Source organism: Schistocerca gregaria, chromosome 2 (assembly GCF_023897955.1).
Source record: "Schistocerca gregaria isolate iqSchGreg1 chromosome 2, iqSchGreg1.2, whole genome shotgun sequence".
NCBI classification, from domain to species: Eukaryota; Metazoa; Arthropoda; class Insecta; order Orthoptera; family Acrididae; genus Schistocerca; species Schistocerca gregaria.
Window position 1 is genome coordinate 810,963,996 of NC_064921.1, and position 15,093 is coordinate 810,979,088.

The following is a 15,093-nucleotide window of genomic DNA, read 5'->3' on the forward strand; positions in this document are numbered from 1 at the left end:
CTAAGTAGTGTTGCGGCGCACGCACGCGACGACTCTTGCCAAAGGACGCGAAATGTGCGTAGAGACGCTGTCTGGATGCGCTCGCCTACCCCGTAATGCGCCTGCTGCTGCGACCACCTTCAGCCGCCGCCGACAGGCGGGAAGCAGACACAGCGCGGCGTGCGCGGAAGAAAACCGTGCGGTGGTGGTGTAATGGTCAGCATAGTTGCCTTCCAAGCAGTTGATCCGGGTTCGATTCCCGGCCACCGCAGCCTGCGTTTTACTTCTGCGTATGAGTACTTTTGCCACGCGTCATTAAATTAATGTTTCTTTCCTCCTCTTACTGGCTGCAGGCCACCCTATATTGTGTGCGTCGATTCCGCTTGAGTCTCGACTTGTCTCGACTTTGCTCGGCTGACGCGAGAGCTGACGCTCTCCAATCGGCCTATATCAGAAGGACAAGCACGCGAAACGACTGAGAGAGGTATGGCGAGGCGGGCACAACATTACTTATGCCTCAAGTAAAGACCTGCTGCCTGTTATCGTGCATTGTGTGATTTTACATGTTCTGTCAGACAAATTCAGTTTTATTACTAGCACATTTCTTTTTTTCTTTGTTGAAAATTTTACAACACGCTCCTTCATTTCACTGTGGCCGCACGGCGCGACTTGGCATACCGAGAGGCAAAACGTGGCGCCAGTGCCCTAGACCGAATAGCGCTGCAGCTCCGAAACCGACGAGAAAAGAGAAATACGAATTGAAACTGTCGGCAGCGCCCTGTGTTCGCAGGCGGTCACCCGCCCAAGCACTGACAACGCCCAGCGTCGCGCAGTAGCGGTGATCGGACGACAAACTGTGTGTTCAGCGTGCTGTGACCTGTGAAGTGTTTTAGCGCGTCCCGACAAGTCGCTTTCGGGTCCCCTATCAGCTCCCACACAATGTGACGATTTCTTTGTCACCATACTTGCCCGGGGAAATCGGCGTTGCCTTTTTGAAGTAGTAAAATCGAAGTGGCCCGTGGGGGGATCGAACCCACGACCTTCGCGTTATTAGCACGACGCTCTAACCAACTGAGCTAACGGGCCTCGGTGCACTCCGTCTTCCAGCGCTTAGACGGAGTGGCTCTGCGTATTTACAGGTAACATTTCTATGGTAGCAGTCCAACAGTGGACCAGGGTCTCTTCTCCCTTTATTCCGCTGCTCGTAGTAATTTCATTGCGTGCCCGTTTCTCTCGACTGTTTTCAGCTCACGTTTATGAACCAGTAGCTATAACGCGAGGAGGACGTGAAACAGCATTTCGCAGGGTCCAAACTTGTCGTGATTTGTTCCGAAAAAATTACATTCCGGTACCGGGAATCGAACCCGGGCCTCCTGGGTGAAAGCCAGGTATCCTAGCCACTAGACCACACCGGACGCGCACGCTTATTTTTGGGGTTTACACCCCCTCCACTGGCTTTCCGTGTCGCACTTTCCCTGTTTGCGAGCATCTTTTCGCTCTCCCATGCCGAGGCGCGCATGGCAAAAGTCACAGTCCGTTGCTTTTGGCCTCGTTGTTACAGGGGTAGGAGGAAAAGCAAAGCTGTGAGTAGTAATATTTATTTACTTATTTCGCAAGTAAAGACCTGCAGCCTGTCATTATATAGCAGGTCATACACTGTGTGACTTTACATGTTATATCATACGAAATTCAGTTTTATTACTAGTACATTTTTTCTTGAAAATTTCACAAAAGAACTGCAAGTAGTAATAACGGGAAGTAAGCATTTTCACGCTGAGTTGTTGAAGCCTTATGGATAACAAACTACAAGCTGTTTTGCTCCTTCGCAACCCCAGAGCCGTCAATTTAGCTGTGAACGGAAGTAAATTAAATGCCCCGGGTGAGGATCGAACTCACGACCTTAAGATTATGAGACTTACGCGCTGCCTACTGCGCTACCGAGGCACGTGATGGCCAAACCTTCTGGTATCTCGGCAAGTAGCAAATACTAGTGGTAGAGAGTCTGCACTTGCTGGCTCATTTTTTCTGTTACTACACGTGCATTCCCGGCGCTGCAGGCAACTTGCGATGATAGGCCGACGCCAGTATGCACAATAGCACGCAGGAGTCCAAACGAGAAGACGTGCGCGCTGCGTGTTTGGTTGTTTCCACACGGAATCCCGCGGTTCATTCTCGTGGCCCACGCACTTCGAGTGCGAAGGACACGCAGCTCCACTATCGGGGAAAAAACAAAATGATGCATCGGCCGGGAATCGAACCCGGGCCGCCCGCGTGGCAGGCGAGCATTCTACCACTGAACCACCGATGCTCAGCTAGTTTGCAGCTTCCTTGTGCTTTCCGCGGCAGACGTCTGAAGGGAAAGTGGGACTGCCGTCCAGCGCCGTGGCATCCTCTCGAGAGAATGCTACAAACGCTGAATCCTGCGCTGCACTGCTTAAAAATGACGCCCGAACGCGATCGTCTAAGTAGTGTTGCGGCGCACGCACGCGACGACTCTTGCCAAAGGACGCGAAATGTGCGTAGAGACGCTGTCTGGATGCGCTCGCCTACCCCGTAATGCGCCTGCTGCTGCGACCACCTTCAGCCGCCGCCGACAGGCGGGAAGCAGACACAGCGCGGCGTGCGCGGAAGAAAAGCGTGCGGTGGTGGTGTAATGGTCAGCATAGTTGCCTTCCAAGCAGTTGATCCGGGTTCGATTCCCGGCCACCGCAGCCTGCGTTTTACTTCTGCGTATGAGTACTTTTGCCACGCGTCATTAAATTAATGTTTCTTTCCTCCTCTTACTGGCTGCAGGCCACCCTATATTGTGTGCGTCGATTCCGCTTGAGTCTCGACTTGTCTCGACTTTGCTCGGCTGACGCGAGAGCTGACGCTCTCCAATCGGCCTATATCAGAAGGACAAGCACGCGAAACGACTGAGAGAGGTATGGCGAGGCGGGCACAACATTACTTATGCCTCAAGTAAAGACCTGCTGCCTGTTATCGTGCATTGTGTGATTTTACATGTTCTGTCAGACAAATTCAGTTTTATTACTAGCACATTTCTTTTTTTCTTTGTTGAAAATTTTACAACACGCTCCTTCATTTCACTGTGGCCGCACGGCGCGACTTGGCATACCGAGAGGCAAAACGTGGCGCCAGTGCCCTAGACCGAATAGCGCTGCAGCTCCGAAACCGACGAGAAAAGAGAAATACGAATTGAAACTGTCGGCAGCGCCCTGTGTTCGCAGGCGGTCACCCGCCCAAGCACTGACAACGCCCAGCGTCGCGCAGTAGCGGTGATCGGACGACAAACTGTGTGTTCAGCGTGCTGTGACCTGTGAAGTGTTTTAGCGCGTCCCGACAAGTCGCTTTCGGGTCCCCTATCAGCTCCCACACAATGTGACGATTTCTTTGTCACCATACTTGCCCGGGGAAATCGGCGTTGCCTTTTTGAAGTAGTAAAATCGAAGTGGCCCGTGGGGGGATCGAACCCACGACCTTCGCGTTATTAGCACGACGCTCTAACCAACTGAGCTAACGGGCCTCGGTGCACTCCGTCTTCCAGCGCTTAGACGGAGTGGCTCTGCGTATTTACAGGTAACATTTCTATGGTAGCAGTCCAACAGTGGACCAGGGTCTCTTCTCCCTTTATTCCGCTGCTCGTAGTAATTTCATTGCGTGCCCGTTTCTCTCGACTGTTTTCAGCTCACGTTTATGAACCAGTAGCTATAACGCGAGGAGGACGTGAAACAGCATTTCGCAGGGTCCAAACTTGTCGTGATTTGTTCCGAAAAAATTACATTCCGGTACCGGGAATCGAACCCGGGCCTCCTGGGTGAAAGCCAGGTATCCTAGCCACTAGACCACACCGGACGCGCACGCTTATTTTTGGGGTTTACACCCCCTCCACTGGCTTTCCGTGTCGCACTTTCCCTGTTTGCGAGCATCTTTTCGCTCTCCCATGCCGAGGCGCGCATGGCAAAAGTCACAGTCCGTTGCTTTTGGCCTCGTTGTTACAGGGGTAGGAGGAAAAGCAAAGCTGTGAGTAGTAATATTTATTTACTTATTTCGCAAGTAAAGACCTGCAGCCTGTCATTATATAGCAGGTCATACACTGTGTGACTTTACATGTTATATCATACGAAATTCAGTTTTATTACTAGTACATTTTTTCTTGAAAATTTCACAAAAGAACTGCAAGTAGTAATAACGGGAAGTAAGCATTTTCACGCTGAGTTGTTGAAGCCTTATGGATAACAAACTACAAGCTGTTTTGCTCCTTCGCAACCCCAGAGCCGTCAATTTAGCTGTGAACGGAAGTAAATTAAATGCCCCGGGTGAGGATCGAACTCACGACCTTAAGATTATGAGACTTACGCGCTGCCTACTGCGCTACCGAGGCACGTGATGGCCAAACCTTCTGGTATCTCGGCAAGTAGCAAATACTAGTGGTAGAGAGTCTGCACTTGCTGGCTCATTTTTTCTGTTACTACACGTGCATTCCCGGCGCTGCAGGCAACTTGCGATGATAGGCCGACGCCAGTATGCACAATAGCACGCAGGAGTCCAAACGAGAAGACGTGCGCGCTGCGTGTTTGGTTGTTTCCACACGGAATCCCGCGGTTCATTCTCGTGGCCCACGCACTTCGAGTGCGAAGGACACGCAGCTCCACTATCGGGGAAAAAACAAAATGATGCATCGGCCGGGAATCGAACCCGGGCCGCCCGCGTGGCAGGCGAGCATTCTACCACTGAACCACCGATGCTCAGCTAGTTTGCAGCTTCCTTGTGCTTTCCGCGGCAGACGTCTGAAGGGAAAGTGGGACTGCCGTCCAGCGCCGTGGCATCCTCTCGAGAGAATGCTACAAACGCTGAATCCTGCGCTGCACTGCTTAAAAATGACGCCCGAACGCGATCGTCTAAGTAGTGTTGCGGCGCACGCACGCGACGACTCTTGCCAAAGGACGCGAAATGTGCGTAGAGACGCTGTCTGGATGCGCTCGCCTACCCCGTAATGCGCCTGCTGCTGCGACCACCTTCAGCCGCCGCCGACAGGCGGGAAGCAGACACAGCGCGGCGTGCGCGGAAGAAAACCGTGCGGTGGTGGTGTAATGGTCAGCATAGTTGCCTTCCAAGCAGTTGATCCGGGTTCGATTCCCGGCCACCGCAGCCTGCGTTTTACTTCTGCGTATGAGTACTTTTGCCACGCGTCATTAAATTAATGTTTCTTTCCTCCTCTTACTGGCTGCAGGCCACCCTATATTGTGTGCGTCGATTCCGCTTGAGTCTCGACTTGTCTCGGCTGACGCGAGAGCTGACGCTCTCCAATCGGCCTATATCAGAAGGACAAGCACGCGAAACGACTGAGAGAGGTATGGCGAGGCGGGCACAACATTACTTATGCCTCAAGTAAAGACCTGCTGCCTGTTATCGTGCATTGTGTGATTTTACATGTTCTGTCAGACAAATTCAGTTTTATTACTAGCACATTTCTTTTTTTCTTTGTTGAAAATTTTACAACACGCTCCTTCATTTCACTGTGGCCGCACGGCGCGACTTGGCATACCGAGAGGCAAAACGTGGCGCCAGTGCCCTAGACCGAATAGCGCTGCAGCTCCGAAACCGACGAGAAAAGAGAAATACGAATTGAAACTGTCGGCAGCGCCCTGTGTTCGCAGGCGGTCACCCGCCCAAGCACTGACAACGCCCAGCGTCGCGCAGTAGCGGTGATCGGACGACAAACTGTGTGTTCAGCGTGCTGTGACCTGTGAAGTGTTTTAGCGCGTCCCGACAAGTCGCTTTCGGGTCCCCTATCAGCTCCCACACAATGTGACGATTTCTTTGTCACCATACTTGCCCGGGGAAATCGGCGTTGCCTTTTTGAAGTAGTAAAATCGAAGTGGCCCGTGGGGGGATCGAACCCACGACCTTCGCGTTATTAGCACGACGCTCTAACCAACTGAGCTAACGGGCCTCGGTGCACTCTGTCTTCCAGCGCTTAGAGGGAGTGGCTCTGCGTATTTACAGGTAACATTTCTATGGTAGCAGTCCAACAGTGGACCAGGGTCTCTTCTCCCTTTATTCCGCTGCTCGTAGTAATTTCATTGCGTGCCCGTTTCTCTCGACTGTTTTCAGCTCACGCTTATGAACCAGTAGCTATAACGCGAGGAGGACGTGAAACAGCATTTCGCAGGGTCCAAACTTGTCGTGATTTGTTCCGAAAAAATTACATTCCGGTACCGGGAATCGAACCCGGGCCTCCTGGGTGAAAGCCAGGTATCCTAGCCACTAGACCACACCGGACGCGCACGCTTATTTTTGGGGTTTACACCCCCTCCACTGGCTTTCCGTGTCGCACTTTCCCTGTTTGCGAGCATCTTTTCGCTCTCCCATGCCGAGGCGCGCATGGCAAAAGTCACAGTCCGTTGCTTTTGGCCTCGTTGTTACAGGGGTAGGAGGAAAAGCAAAGCTGTGAGTAGTAATATTTATTTACTTATTTCGCAAGTAAAGACCTGCAGCCTGTCATTATATAGCAGGTCATACACTGTGTGACTTTACATGTTATATCATACGAAATTCAGTTTTATTACTAGTACATTTTTTCTTGAAAATTTCACAAAAGAACTGCAAGTAGTAATAACGGGAAGTAAGCATTTTCACGCTGAGTTGTTGAAGCCTTATGGATAACAAACTACAAGCTGTTTTGCTCCTTCGCAACCCCAGAGCCGTCAATTTAGCTGTGAACGGAAGTAAATTAAATGCCCCGGGTGAGGATCGAACTCACGACCTTAAGATTATGAGACTTACGCGCTGCCTACTGCGCTACCGAGGCACGTGATGGCCAAACCTTCTGGTATCTCGGCAAGTAGCAAATACTAGTGGTAGAGAGTCTGCACTTGCTGGCTCATTTTTTCTGTTACTACACGTGCATTCCCGGCGCTGCAGGCAACTTGCGATGATAGGCCGACGCCAGTATGCACAATAGCACGCAGGAGTCCAAACGAGAAGACGTGCGCGCTGCGTGTTTGGTTGTTTCCACACGGAATCCCGCGGTTCATTCTCGTGGCCCACGCACTTCGAGTGCGAAGGACACGCAGCTCCACTATCGGGGAAAAAACAAAATGATGCATCGGCCGGGAATCGAACCCGGGCCGCCCGCGTGGCAGGCGAGCATTCTACCACTGAACCACCGATGCTCAGCTAGTTTGCAGCTTCCTTGTGCTTTCCGCGGCAGACGTCTGAAGGGAAAGTGGGACTGCCGTCCAGCGCCGTGGCATCCTCTCGAGAGAATGCTACAAACGCTGAATCCTGCGCTGCACTGCTTAAAAATGACGCCCGAACGCGATCGTCTAAGTAGTGTTGCGGCGCACGCACGCGACGACTCTTGCCAAAGGACGCGAAATGTGCGTAGAGACGCTGTCTGGATGCGCTCGCCTACCCCGTAATGCGCCTGCTGCTGCGACCACCTTCAGCCGCCGCCGACAGGCGGGAAGCAGACACAGCGCGGCGTGCGCGGAAGAAAACCGTGCGGTGGTGGTGTAATGGTCAGCATAGTTGCCTTCCAAGCAGTTGATCCGGGTTCGATTCCCGGCCACCGCAGCCTGCGTTTTACTTCTGCGTATGAGTACTTTTGCCACGCGTCATTAAATTAATGTTTCTTTCCTCCTCTTACTGGCTGCAGGCCACCCTATATTGTGTGCGTCGATTCCGCTTGAGTCTCGACTTGTCTCGGCTGACGCGAGAGCTGACGCTCTCCAATCGGCCTATATCAGAAGGACAAGCACGCGAAACGACTGAGAGAGGTATGGCGAGGCGGGCACAACATTACTTATGCCTCAAGTAAAGACCTGCTGCCTGTTATCGTGCATTGTGTGATTTTACATGTTCTGTCAGACAAATTCAGTTTTATTACTAGCACATTTCTTTTTTTCTTTGTTGAAAATTTTACAACACGCTCCTTCATTTCACTGTGGCCGCACGGCGCGACTTGGCATACCGAGAGGCAAAACGTGGCGCCAGTGCCCTAGACCGAATAGCGCTGCAGCTCCGAAACCGACGAGAAAAGAGAAATACGAATTGAAACTGTCGGCAGCGCCCTGTGTTCGCAGGCGGTCACCCGCCCAAGCACTGACAACGCCCAGCGTCGCGCAGTAGCGGTGATCGGACGACAAACTGTGTGTTCAGCGTGCTGTGACCTGTGAAGTGTTTTAGCGCGTCCCGACAAGTCGCTTTCGGGTCCCCTATCAGCTCCCACACAATGTGACGATTTCTTTGTCACCATACTTGCCCGGGGAAATCGGCGTTGCCTTTTTGAAGTAGTAAAATCGAAGTGGCCCGTGGGGGGATCGAACCCACGACCTTCGCGTTATTAGCACGACGCTCTAACCAACTGAGCTAACGGGCCTCGGTGCACTCTGTCTTCCAGCGCTTAGAGGGAGTGGCTCTGCGTATTTACAGGTAACATTTCTATGGTAGCAGTCCAACAGTGGACCAGGGTCTCTTCTCCCTTTATTCCGCTGCTCGTAGTAATTTCATTGCGTGCCCGTTTCTCTCGACTGTTTTCAGCTCACGCTTATGAACCAGTAGCTATAACGCGAGGAGGACGTGAAACAGCATTTCGCAGGGTCCAAACTTGTCGTGATTTGTTCCGAAAAAATTACATTCCGGTACCGGGAATCGAACCCGGGCCTCCTGGGTGAAAGCCAGGTATCCTAGCCACTAGACCACACCGGACGCGCACGCTTATGTTTGGGGTTTACACCCCCTCCACTGGCTTTCCGTGTCGCACTTTCCCTGTTTGCGAGCATCTTTTCGCTCTCCCATGCCGAGGCGCGCATGGCAAAAGTCACAGTCCGTTGCTTTTGGCCTCGTTGTTACAGGGGTAGGAGGAAAAGCAAAGCTGTGAGTAGTAATATTTATTTACTTATTTCGCAAGTAAAGACCTGCAGCCTGTCATTATATAGCAGGTCATACACTGTGTGACTTTACATGTTATATCATACGAAATTCAGTTTTATTACTAGTACATTTTTTCTTGAAAATTTCACAAAAGAACTGCAAGTAGTAATAACGGGAAGTAAGCATTTTCACGCTGAGTTGTTGAAGCCTTATGGATAACAAACTACAAGCTGTTTTGCTCCTTCGCAACCCCAGAGCCGTCAATTTAGCTGTGAACGGAAGTAAATTAAATGCCCCGAGTGAGGATCGAACTCACGACCTTAAGATTATGAGACTTACGCGCTGCCTACTGCGCTACCGAGGCACGTGATGGCCAAACCTTCTGGTATCTCGGCAAGTAGCAAATACTAGTGGTAGAGAGTCTGCACTTGCTGGCTCATTTTTTCTGTTACTACACGTGCATTCCCGGCGCTGCAGGCAACTTGCGATGATAGGCCGACGCCAGTATGCACAATAGCACGCAGGAGTCCAAACGAGAAGACGTGCGCGCTGCGTGTTTGGTTGTTTCCACACGGAATCCCGCGGTTCATTCTCGTGGCCCACGCACTTCGAGTGCGAAGGACACGCAGCTCCACTATCGGGGAAAAAACAAAATGATGCATCGGCCGGGAATCGAACCCGGGCCGCCCGCGTGGCAGGCGAGCATTCTACCACTGAACCACCGATGCTCAGCTAGTTTGCAGCTTCCTTGTGCTCTCCGCGGCAGACGTCTGAAGGGAAAGTGGGACTGCCGTCCAGCGCCGTGGCATCCTCTCGAGAGAATGCTACAAACGCTGAATCCTGCGCTGCACTGCTTAAAAATGACGCCCGAACGCGATCGTCTAAGTAGTGTTGCGGCGCACGCACGCGACGACTCTTGCCAAAGGACGCGAAATGTGCGTAGAGACGCTGTCTGGATGCGCTCGCCTACCCCGTAATGCGCCTGCTGCTGCGACCACCTTCAGCCGCCGCCGACAGGCGGGAAGCAGACACAGCGCGGCGTGCGCGGAAGAAAACCGTGCGGTGGTGGTGTAATGGTCAGCATAGTTGCCTTCCAAGCAGTTGATCCGGGTTCGATTCCCGGCCACCGCAGCCTGCGTTTTACTTCTGCGTATGAGTACTTTTGCCACGCGTCATTAAATTAATGTTTCTTTCCTCCTCTTACTGGCTGCAGGCCACCCTATATTGTGTGCGTCGATTCCGCTTGAGTCTCGACTTGTCTCGACTTTGCTCGGCTGACGCGAGAGCTGACGCTCTCCAATCGGCCTATATCAGAAGGACAAGCACGCGAAACGACTGAGAGAGGTATGGCGAGGCGGGCACAACATTACTTATGCCTCAAGTAAAGACCTGCTGCCTGTTATCGTGCATTGTGTGATTTTACATGTTCTGTCAGACAAATTCAGTTTTATTACTAGCACATTTCTTTTTTTCTTTGTTGAAAATTTTACAACACGCTCCTTCATTTCACTGTGGCCGCACGGCGCGACTTGGCATACCGAGAGGCAAAACGTGGCGCCAGTGCCCTAGACCGAATAGCGCTGCAGCTCCGAAACCGACGAGAAAAGAGAAATACGAATTGAAACTGTCGGCAGCGCCCTGTGTTCGCAGGCGGTCACCCGCCCAAGCACTGACAACGCCCAGCGTCGCGCAGTAGCGGTGATCGGACGACAAACTGTGTGTTCAGCGTGCTGTGACCTGTGAAGTGTTTTAGCGCGTCCCGACAAGTCGCTTTCGGGTCCCCTATCAGCTCCCACACAATGTGACGATTTCTTTGTCACCATACTTGCCCGGGGAAATCGGCGTTGCCTTTTTGAAGTAGTAAAATCGAAGTGGCCCGTGGGGGGATCGAACCCACGACCTTCGCGTTATTAGCACGACGCTCTAACCAACTGAGCTAACGGGCCTCGGTGCACTCCGTCTTCCAGCGCTTAGACGGAGTGGCTCTGCGTATTTACAGGTAACATTTCTATGGTAGCAGTCCAACAGTGGACCAGGGTCTCTTCTCCCTTTATTCCGCTGCTCGTAGTAATTTCATTGCGTGCCCGTTTCTCTCGACTGTTTTCAGCTCACGTTTATGAACCAGTAGCTATAACGCGAGGAGGACGTGAAACAGCATTTCGCAGGGTCCAAACTTGTCGTGATTTGTTCCGAAAAAATTACATTCCGGTACCGGGAATCGAACCCGGGCCTCCTGGGTGAAAGCCAGGTATCCTAGCCACTAGACCACACCGGACGCGCACGCTTATTTTTGGGGTTTACACCCCCTCCACTGGCTTTCCGTGTCGCACTTTCCCTGTTTGCGAGCATCTTTTCGCTCTCCCATGCCGAGGCGCGCATGGCAAAAGTCACAGTCCGTTGCTTTTGGCCTCGTTGTTACAGGGGTAGGAGGAAAAGCAAAGCTGTGAGTAGTAATATTTATTTACTTATTTCGCAAGTAAAGACCTGCAGCCTGTCATTATATAGCAGGTCATACACTGTGTGACTTTACATGTTATATCATACGAAATTCAGTTTTATTACTAGTACATTTTTTCTTGAAAATTTCACAAAAGAACTGCAAGTAGTAATAACGGGAAGTAAGCATTTTCACGCTGAGTTGTTGAAGCCTTATGGATAACAAACTACAAGCTGTTTTGCTCCTTCGCAACCCCAGAGCCGTCAATTTAGCTGTGAACGGAAGTAAATTAAATGCCCCGGGTGAGGATCGAACTCACGACCTTAAGATTATGAGACTTACGCGCTGCCTACTGCGCTACCGAGGCACGTGATGGCCAAACCTTCTGGTATCTCGGCAAGTAGCAAATACTAGTGGTAGAGAGTCTGCACTTGCTGGCTCATTTTTTCTGTTACTACACGTGCATTCCCGGCGCTGCAGGCAACTTGCGATGATAGGCCGACGCCAGTATGCACAATAGCACGCAGGAGTCCAAACGAGAAGACGTGCGCGCTGCGTGTTTGGTTGTTTCCACACGGAATCCCGCGGTTCATTCTCGTGGCCCACGCACTTCGAGTGCGAAGGACACGCAGCTCCACTATCGGGGAAAAAACAAAATGATGCATCGGCCGGGAATCGAACCCGGGCCGCCCGCGTGGCAGGCGAGCATTCTACCACTGAACCACCGATGCTCAGCTAGTTTGCAGCTTCCTTGTGCTTTCCGCGGCAGACGTCTGAAGGGAAAGTGGGACTGCCGTCCAGCGCCGTGGCATCCTCTCGAGAGAATGCTACAAACGCTGAATCCTGCGCTGCACTGCTTAAAAATGACGCCCGAACGCGATCGTCTAAGTAGTGTTGCGGCGCACGCACGCGACGACTCTTGCCAAAGGACGCGAAATGTGCGTAGAGACGCTGTCTGGATGCGCTCGCCTACCCCGTAATGCGCCTGCTGCTGCGACCACCTTCAGCCGCCGCCGACAGGCGGGAAGCAGACACAGCGCGGCGTGCGCGGAAGAAAACCGTGCGGTGGTGGTGTAATGGTCAGCATAGTTGCCTTCCAAGCAGTTGATCCGGGTTCGATTCCCGGCCACCGCAGCCTGCGTTTTACTTCTGCGTATGAGTACTTTTGCCACGCGTCATTAAATTAATGTTTCTTTCCTCCTCTTACTGGCTGCAGGCCACCCTATATTGTGTGCGTCGATTCCGCTTGAGTCTCGACTTGTCTCGGCTGACGCGAGAGCTGACGCTCTCCAATCGGCCTATATCAGAAGGACAAGCACGCGAAACGACTGAGAGAGGTATGGCGAGGCGGGCACAACATTACTTATGCCTCAAGTAAAGACCTGCTGCCTGTTATCGTGCATTGTGTGATTTTACATGTTCTGTCAGACAAATTCAGTTTTATTACTAGCACATTTCTTTTTTTCTTTGTTGAAAATTTTACAACACGCTCCTTCATTTCACTGTGGCCGCACGGCGCGACTTGGCATACCGAGAGGCAAAACGTGGCGCCAGTGCCCTAGACCGAATAGCGCTGCAGCTCCGAAACCGACGAGAAAAGAGAAATACGAATTGAAACTGTCGGCAGCGCCCTGTGTTCGCAGGCGGTCACCCGCCCAAGCACTGACAACGCCCAGCGTCGCGCAGTAGCGGTGATCGGACGACAAACTGTGTGTTCAGCGTGCTGTGACCTGTGAAGTGTTTTAGCGCGTCCCGACAAGTCGCTTTCGGGTCCCCTATCAGCTCCCACACAATGTGACGATTTCTTTGTCACCATACTTGCCCGGGGAAATCGGCGTTGCCTTTTTGAAGTAGTAAAATCGAAGTGGCCCGTGGGGGGATCGAACCCACGACCTTCGCGTTATTAGCACGACGCTCTAACCAACTGAGCTAACGGGCCTCGGTGCACTCTGTCTTCCAGCGCTTAGAGGGAGTGGCTCTGCGTATTTACAGGTAACATTTCTATGGTAGCAGTCCAACAGTGGACCAGGGTCTCTTCTCCCTTTATTCCGCTGCTCGTAGTAATTTCATTGCGTGCCCGTTTCTCTCGACTGTTTTCAGCTCACGCTTATGAACCAGTAGCTATAACGCGAGGAGGACGTGAAACAGCATTTCGCAGGGTCCAAACTTGTCGTGATTTGTTCCGAAAAAATTACATTCCGGTACCGGGAATCGAACCCGGGCCTCCTGGGTGAAAGCCAGGTATCCTAGCCACTAGACCACACCGGACGCGCACGCTTATGTTTGGGGTTTACACCCCCTCCACTGGCTTTCCGTGTCGCACTTTCCCTGTTTGCGAGCATCTTTTCGCTCTCCCATGCCGAGGCGCGCATGGCAAAAGTCACAGTCCGTTGCTTTTGGCCTCGTTGTTACAGGGGTAGGAGGAAAAGCAAAGCTGTGAGTAGTAATATTTATTTACTTATTTCGCAAGTAAAGACCTGCAGCCTGTCATTATATAGCAGGTCATACACTGTGTGACTTTACATGTTATATCATACGAAATTCAGTTTTATTACTAGTACATTTTTTCTTGAAAATTTCACAAAAGAACTGCAAGTAGTAATAACGGGAAGTAAGCATTTTCACGCTGAGTTGTTGAAGCCTTATGGATAACAAACTACAAGCTGTTTTGCTCCTTCGCAACCCCAGAGCCGTCAATTTAGCTGTGAACGGAAGTAAATTAAATGCCCCGAGTGAGGATCGAACTCACGACCTTAAGATTATGAGACTTACGCGCTGCCTACTGCGCTACCGAGGCACGTGATGGCCAAACCTTCTGGTATCTCGGCAAGTAGCAAATACTAGTGGTAGAGAGTCTGCACTTGCTGGCTCATTTTTTCTGTTACTACACGTGCATTCCCGGCGCTGCAGGCAACTTGCGATGATAGGCCGACGCCAGTATGCACAATAGCACGCAGGAGTCCAAACGAGAAGACGTGCGCGCTGCGTGTTTGGTTGTTTCCACACGGAATCCCGCGGTTCATTCTCGTGGCCCACGCACTTCGAGTGCGAAGGACACGCAGCTCCACTATCGGGGAAAAAACAAAATGATGCATCGGCCGGGAATCGAACCCGGGCCGCCCGCGTGGCAGGCGAGCATTCTACCACTGAACCACCGATGCTCAGCTAGTTTGCAGCTTCCTTGTGCTCTCCGCGGCAGACGTCTGAAGGGAAAGTGGGACTGCCGTCCAGCGCCGTGGCATCCTCTCGAGAGAATGCTACAAACGCTGAATCCTGCGCTGCACTGCTTAAAAATGACGCCCGAACGCGATCGTCTAAGTAGTGTTGCGGCGCACGCACGCGACGACTCTTGCCAAAGGACGCGAAATGTGCGTAGAGACGCTGTCTGGATGCGCTCGCCTACCCCGTAATGCGCCTGCTGCTGCGACCACCTTCAGCCGCCGCCGACAGGCGGGAAGCAGACACAGCGCGGCGTGCGCGGAAGAAAACCGTGCGGTGGTGGTGTAATGGTCAGCATAGTTGCCTTCCAAGCAGTTGATCCGGGTTCGATTCCCGGCCACCGCAGCCTGCGTTTTACTTCTGCGTATGAGTACTTTTGCCACGCGTCATTAAATTAATGTTTCTTTCCTCCTCTTACTGGCTGCAGGCCACCCTATATTGTGTGCGTCGATTCCGCTTGAGTCTCGACTTGTCTCGACTTTGCTCGGCTGACGCGAGAGCTGACGCTCTCCAATCGGCCTATATCAGAAGGACAAGCACGCGAAACGACTGAGAGAGGTATGGCGAGGCGGGCACAA

General features: G+C 52.1%; 31 non-coding genes across 31 annotated transcripts; 7 read left to right on the forward strand and 24 right to left on the reverse strand.

Annotated features, from left to right (window-relative positions):
- Nucleotides 1-178: 178 nt before the first annotated feature.
- On the forward strand, nucleotides 179-250 carry Trnag-ucc (transfer RNA glycine (anticodon UCC)). The gene has a single exon. It is a non-coding gene; the product is annotated as a tRNA-Gly (tRNA).
- A 741-nt stretch (nucleotides 251-991) lies between these two features.
- On the reverse strand, nucleotides 992-1,065 carry Trnai-aau (transfer RNA isoleucine (anticodon AAU)). Its single transcript has one exon. It is a non-coding gene; the product is annotated as a tRNA-Ile (tRNA).
- A 257-nt stretch (nucleotides 1,066-1,322) lies between these two features.
- On the reverse strand, nucleotides 1,323-1,394 carry Trnae-uuc (transfer RNA glutamic acid (anticodon UUC)). Its single transcript has one exon. It is a non-coding gene; the product is annotated as a tRNA-Glu (tRNA).
- A 456-nt stretch (nucleotides 1,395-1,850) lies between these two features.
- On the reverse strand, nucleotides 1,851-1,923 carry Trnam-cau (transfer RNA methionine (anticodon CAU)). The gene has a single exon. It is a non-coding gene; the product is annotated as a tRNA-Met (tRNA).
- A 293-nt stretch (nucleotides 1,924-2,216) lies between these two features.
- On the reverse strand, nucleotides 2,217-2,287 carry Trnag-gcc (transfer RNA glycine (anticodon GCC)). The gene has a single exon. It is a non-coding gene; the product is annotated as a tRNA-Gly (tRNA).
- Nucleotides 2,288-2,618: 331 nt separating this feature from the next.
- Trnag-ucc (transfer RNA glycine (anticodon UCC)) lies at nucleotides 2,619-2,690 on the forward strand. Its single transcript has one exon. It is a non-coding gene; the product is annotated as a tRNA-Gly (tRNA).
- Nucleotides 2,691-3,431: 741 nt separating this feature from the next.
- Trnai-aau (transfer RNA isoleucine (anticodon AAU)) lies at nucleotides 3,432-3,505 on the reverse strand. Its single transcript has one exon. It is a non-coding gene; the product is annotated as a tRNA-Ile (tRNA).
- A 257-nt stretch (nucleotides 3,506-3,762) lies between these two features.
- Trnae-uuc (transfer RNA glutamic acid (anticodon UUC)) lies at nucleotides 3,763-3,834 on the reverse strand. Its single transcript has one exon. It is a non-coding gene; the product is annotated as a tRNA-Glu (tRNA).
- Nucleotides 3,835-4,290: 456 nt separating this feature from the next.
- Nucleotides 4,291-4,363, reverse strand: Trnam-cau (transfer RNA methionine (anticodon CAU)). Its single transcript has one exon. It is a non-coding gene; the product is annotated as a tRNA-Met (tRNA).
- Nucleotides 4,364-4,656: 293 nt separating this feature from the next.
- Trnag-gcc (transfer RNA glycine (anticodon GCC)) lies at nucleotides 4,657-4,727 on the reverse strand. Its single transcript has one exon. It is a non-coding gene; the product is annotated as a tRNA-Gly (tRNA).
- Nucleotides 4,728-5,058: 331 nt separating this feature from the next.
- Nucleotides 5,059-5,130, forward strand: Trnag-ucc (transfer RNA glycine (anticodon UCC)). The gene has a single exon. It is a non-coding gene; the product is annotated as a tRNA-Gly (tRNA).
- Nucleotides 5,131-5,861: 731 nt separating this feature from the next.
- On the reverse strand, nucleotides 5,862-5,935 carry Trnai-aau (transfer RNA isoleucine (anticodon AAU)). The gene has a single exon. It is a non-coding gene; the product is annotated as a tRNA-Ile (tRNA).
- A 257-nt stretch (nucleotides 5,936-6,192) lies between these two features.
- On the reverse strand, nucleotides 6,193-6,264 carry Trnae-uuc (transfer RNA glutamic acid (anticodon UUC)). The gene has a single exon. It is a non-coding gene; the product is annotated as a tRNA-Glu (tRNA).
- Nucleotides 6,265-6,720: 456 nt separating this feature from the next.
- Nucleotides 6,721-6,793, reverse strand: Trnam-cau (transfer RNA methionine (anticodon CAU)). The gene has a single exon. It is a non-coding gene; the product is annotated as a tRNA-Met (tRNA).
- Nucleotides 6,794-7,086: 293 nt separating this feature from the next.
- Trnag-gcc (transfer RNA glycine (anticodon GCC)) lies at nucleotides 7,087-7,157 on the reverse strand. The gene has a single exon. It is a non-coding gene; the product is annotated as a tRNA-Gly (tRNA).
- Nucleotides 7,158-7,488: 331 nt separating this feature from the next.
- Nucleotides 7,489-7,560, forward strand: Trnag-ucc (transfer RNA glycine (anticodon UCC)). Its single transcript has one exon. It is a non-coding gene; the product is annotated as a tRNA-Gly (tRNA).
- A 731-nt stretch (nucleotides 7,561-8,291) lies between these two features.
- On the reverse strand, nucleotides 8,292-8,365 carry Trnai-aau (transfer RNA isoleucine (anticodon AAU)). The gene has a single exon. It is a non-coding gene; the product is annotated as a tRNA-Ile (tRNA).
- A 257-nt stretch (nucleotides 8,366-8,622) lies between these two features.
- Trnae-uuc (transfer RNA glutamic acid (anticodon UUC)) lies at nucleotides 8,623-8,694 on the reverse strand. Its single transcript has one exon. It is a non-coding gene; the product is annotated as a tRNA-Glu (tRNA).
- A 456-nt stretch (nucleotides 8,695-9,150) lies between these two features.
- Trnam-cau (transfer RNA methionine (anticodon CAU)) lies at nucleotides 9,151-9,223 on the reverse strand. Its single transcript has one exon. It is a non-coding gene; the product is annotated as a tRNA-Met (tRNA).
- Nucleotides 9,224-9,516: 293 nt separating this feature from the next.
- Trnag-gcc (transfer RNA glycine (anticodon GCC)) lies at nucleotides 9,517-9,587 on the reverse strand. Its single transcript has one exon. It is a non-coding gene; the product is annotated as a tRNA-Gly (tRNA).
- A 331-nt stretch (nucleotides 9,588-9,918) lies between these two features.
- Trnag-ucc (transfer RNA glycine (anticodon UCC)) lies at nucleotides 9,919-9,990 on the forward strand. Its single transcript has one exon. It is a non-coding gene; the product is annotated as a tRNA-Gly (tRNA).
- Nucleotides 9,991-10,731: 741 nt separating this feature from the next.
- Trnai-aau (transfer RNA isoleucine (anticodon AAU)) lies at nucleotides 10,732-10,805 on the reverse strand. Its single transcript has one exon. It is a non-coding gene; the product is annotated as a tRNA-Ile (tRNA).
- Nucleotides 10,806-11,062: 257 nt separating this feature from the next.
- Nucleotides 11,063-11,134, reverse strand: Trnae-uuc (transfer RNA glutamic acid (anticodon UUC)). Its single transcript has one exon. It is a non-coding gene; the product is annotated as a tRNA-Glu (tRNA).
- Nucleotides 11,135-11,590: 456 nt separating this feature from the next.
- On the reverse strand, nucleotides 11,591-11,663 carry Trnam-cau (transfer RNA methionine (anticodon CAU)). The gene has a single exon. It is a non-coding gene; the product is annotated as a tRNA-Met (tRNA).
- A 293-nt stretch (nucleotides 11,664-11,956) lies between these two features.
- Trnag-gcc (transfer RNA glycine (anticodon GCC)) lies at nucleotides 11,957-12,027 on the reverse strand. Its single transcript has one exon. It is a non-coding gene; the product is annotated as a tRNA-Gly (tRNA).
- Nucleotides 12,028-12,358: 331 nt separating this feature from the next.
- On the forward strand, nucleotides 12,359-12,430 carry Trnag-ucc (transfer RNA glycine (anticodon UCC)). Its single transcript has one exon. It is a non-coding gene; the product is annotated as a tRNA-Gly (tRNA).
- Nucleotides 12,431-13,161: 731 nt separating this feature from the next.
- Nucleotides 13,162-13,235, reverse strand: Trnai-aau (transfer RNA isoleucine (anticodon AAU)). Its single transcript has one exon. It is a non-coding gene; the product is annotated as a tRNA-Ile (tRNA).
- A 257-nt stretch (nucleotides 13,236-13,492) lies between these two features.
- Trnae-uuc (transfer RNA glutamic acid (anticodon UUC)) lies at nucleotides 13,493-13,564 on the reverse strand. The gene has a single exon. It is a non-coding gene; the product is annotated as a tRNA-Glu (tRNA).
- A 456-nt stretch (nucleotides 13,565-14,020) lies between these two features.
- Nucleotides 14,021-14,093, reverse strand: Trnam-cau (transfer RNA methionine (anticodon CAU)). The gene has a single exon. It is a non-coding gene; the product is annotated as a tRNA-Met (tRNA).
- A 293-nt stretch (nucleotides 14,094-14,386) lies between these two features.
- On the reverse strand, nucleotides 14,387-14,457 carry Trnag-gcc (transfer RNA glycine (anticodon GCC)). The gene has a single exon. It is a non-coding gene; the product is annotated as a tRNA-Gly (tRNA).
- Nucleotides 14,458-14,788: 331 nt separating this feature from the next.
- On the forward strand, nucleotides 14,789-14,860 carry Trnag-ucc (transfer RNA glycine (anticodon UCC)). The gene has a single exon. It is a non-coding gene; the product is annotated as a tRNA-Gly (tRNA).
- The last annotated feature ends 233 nt before the right edge of the window (nucleotides 14,861-15,093 follow it).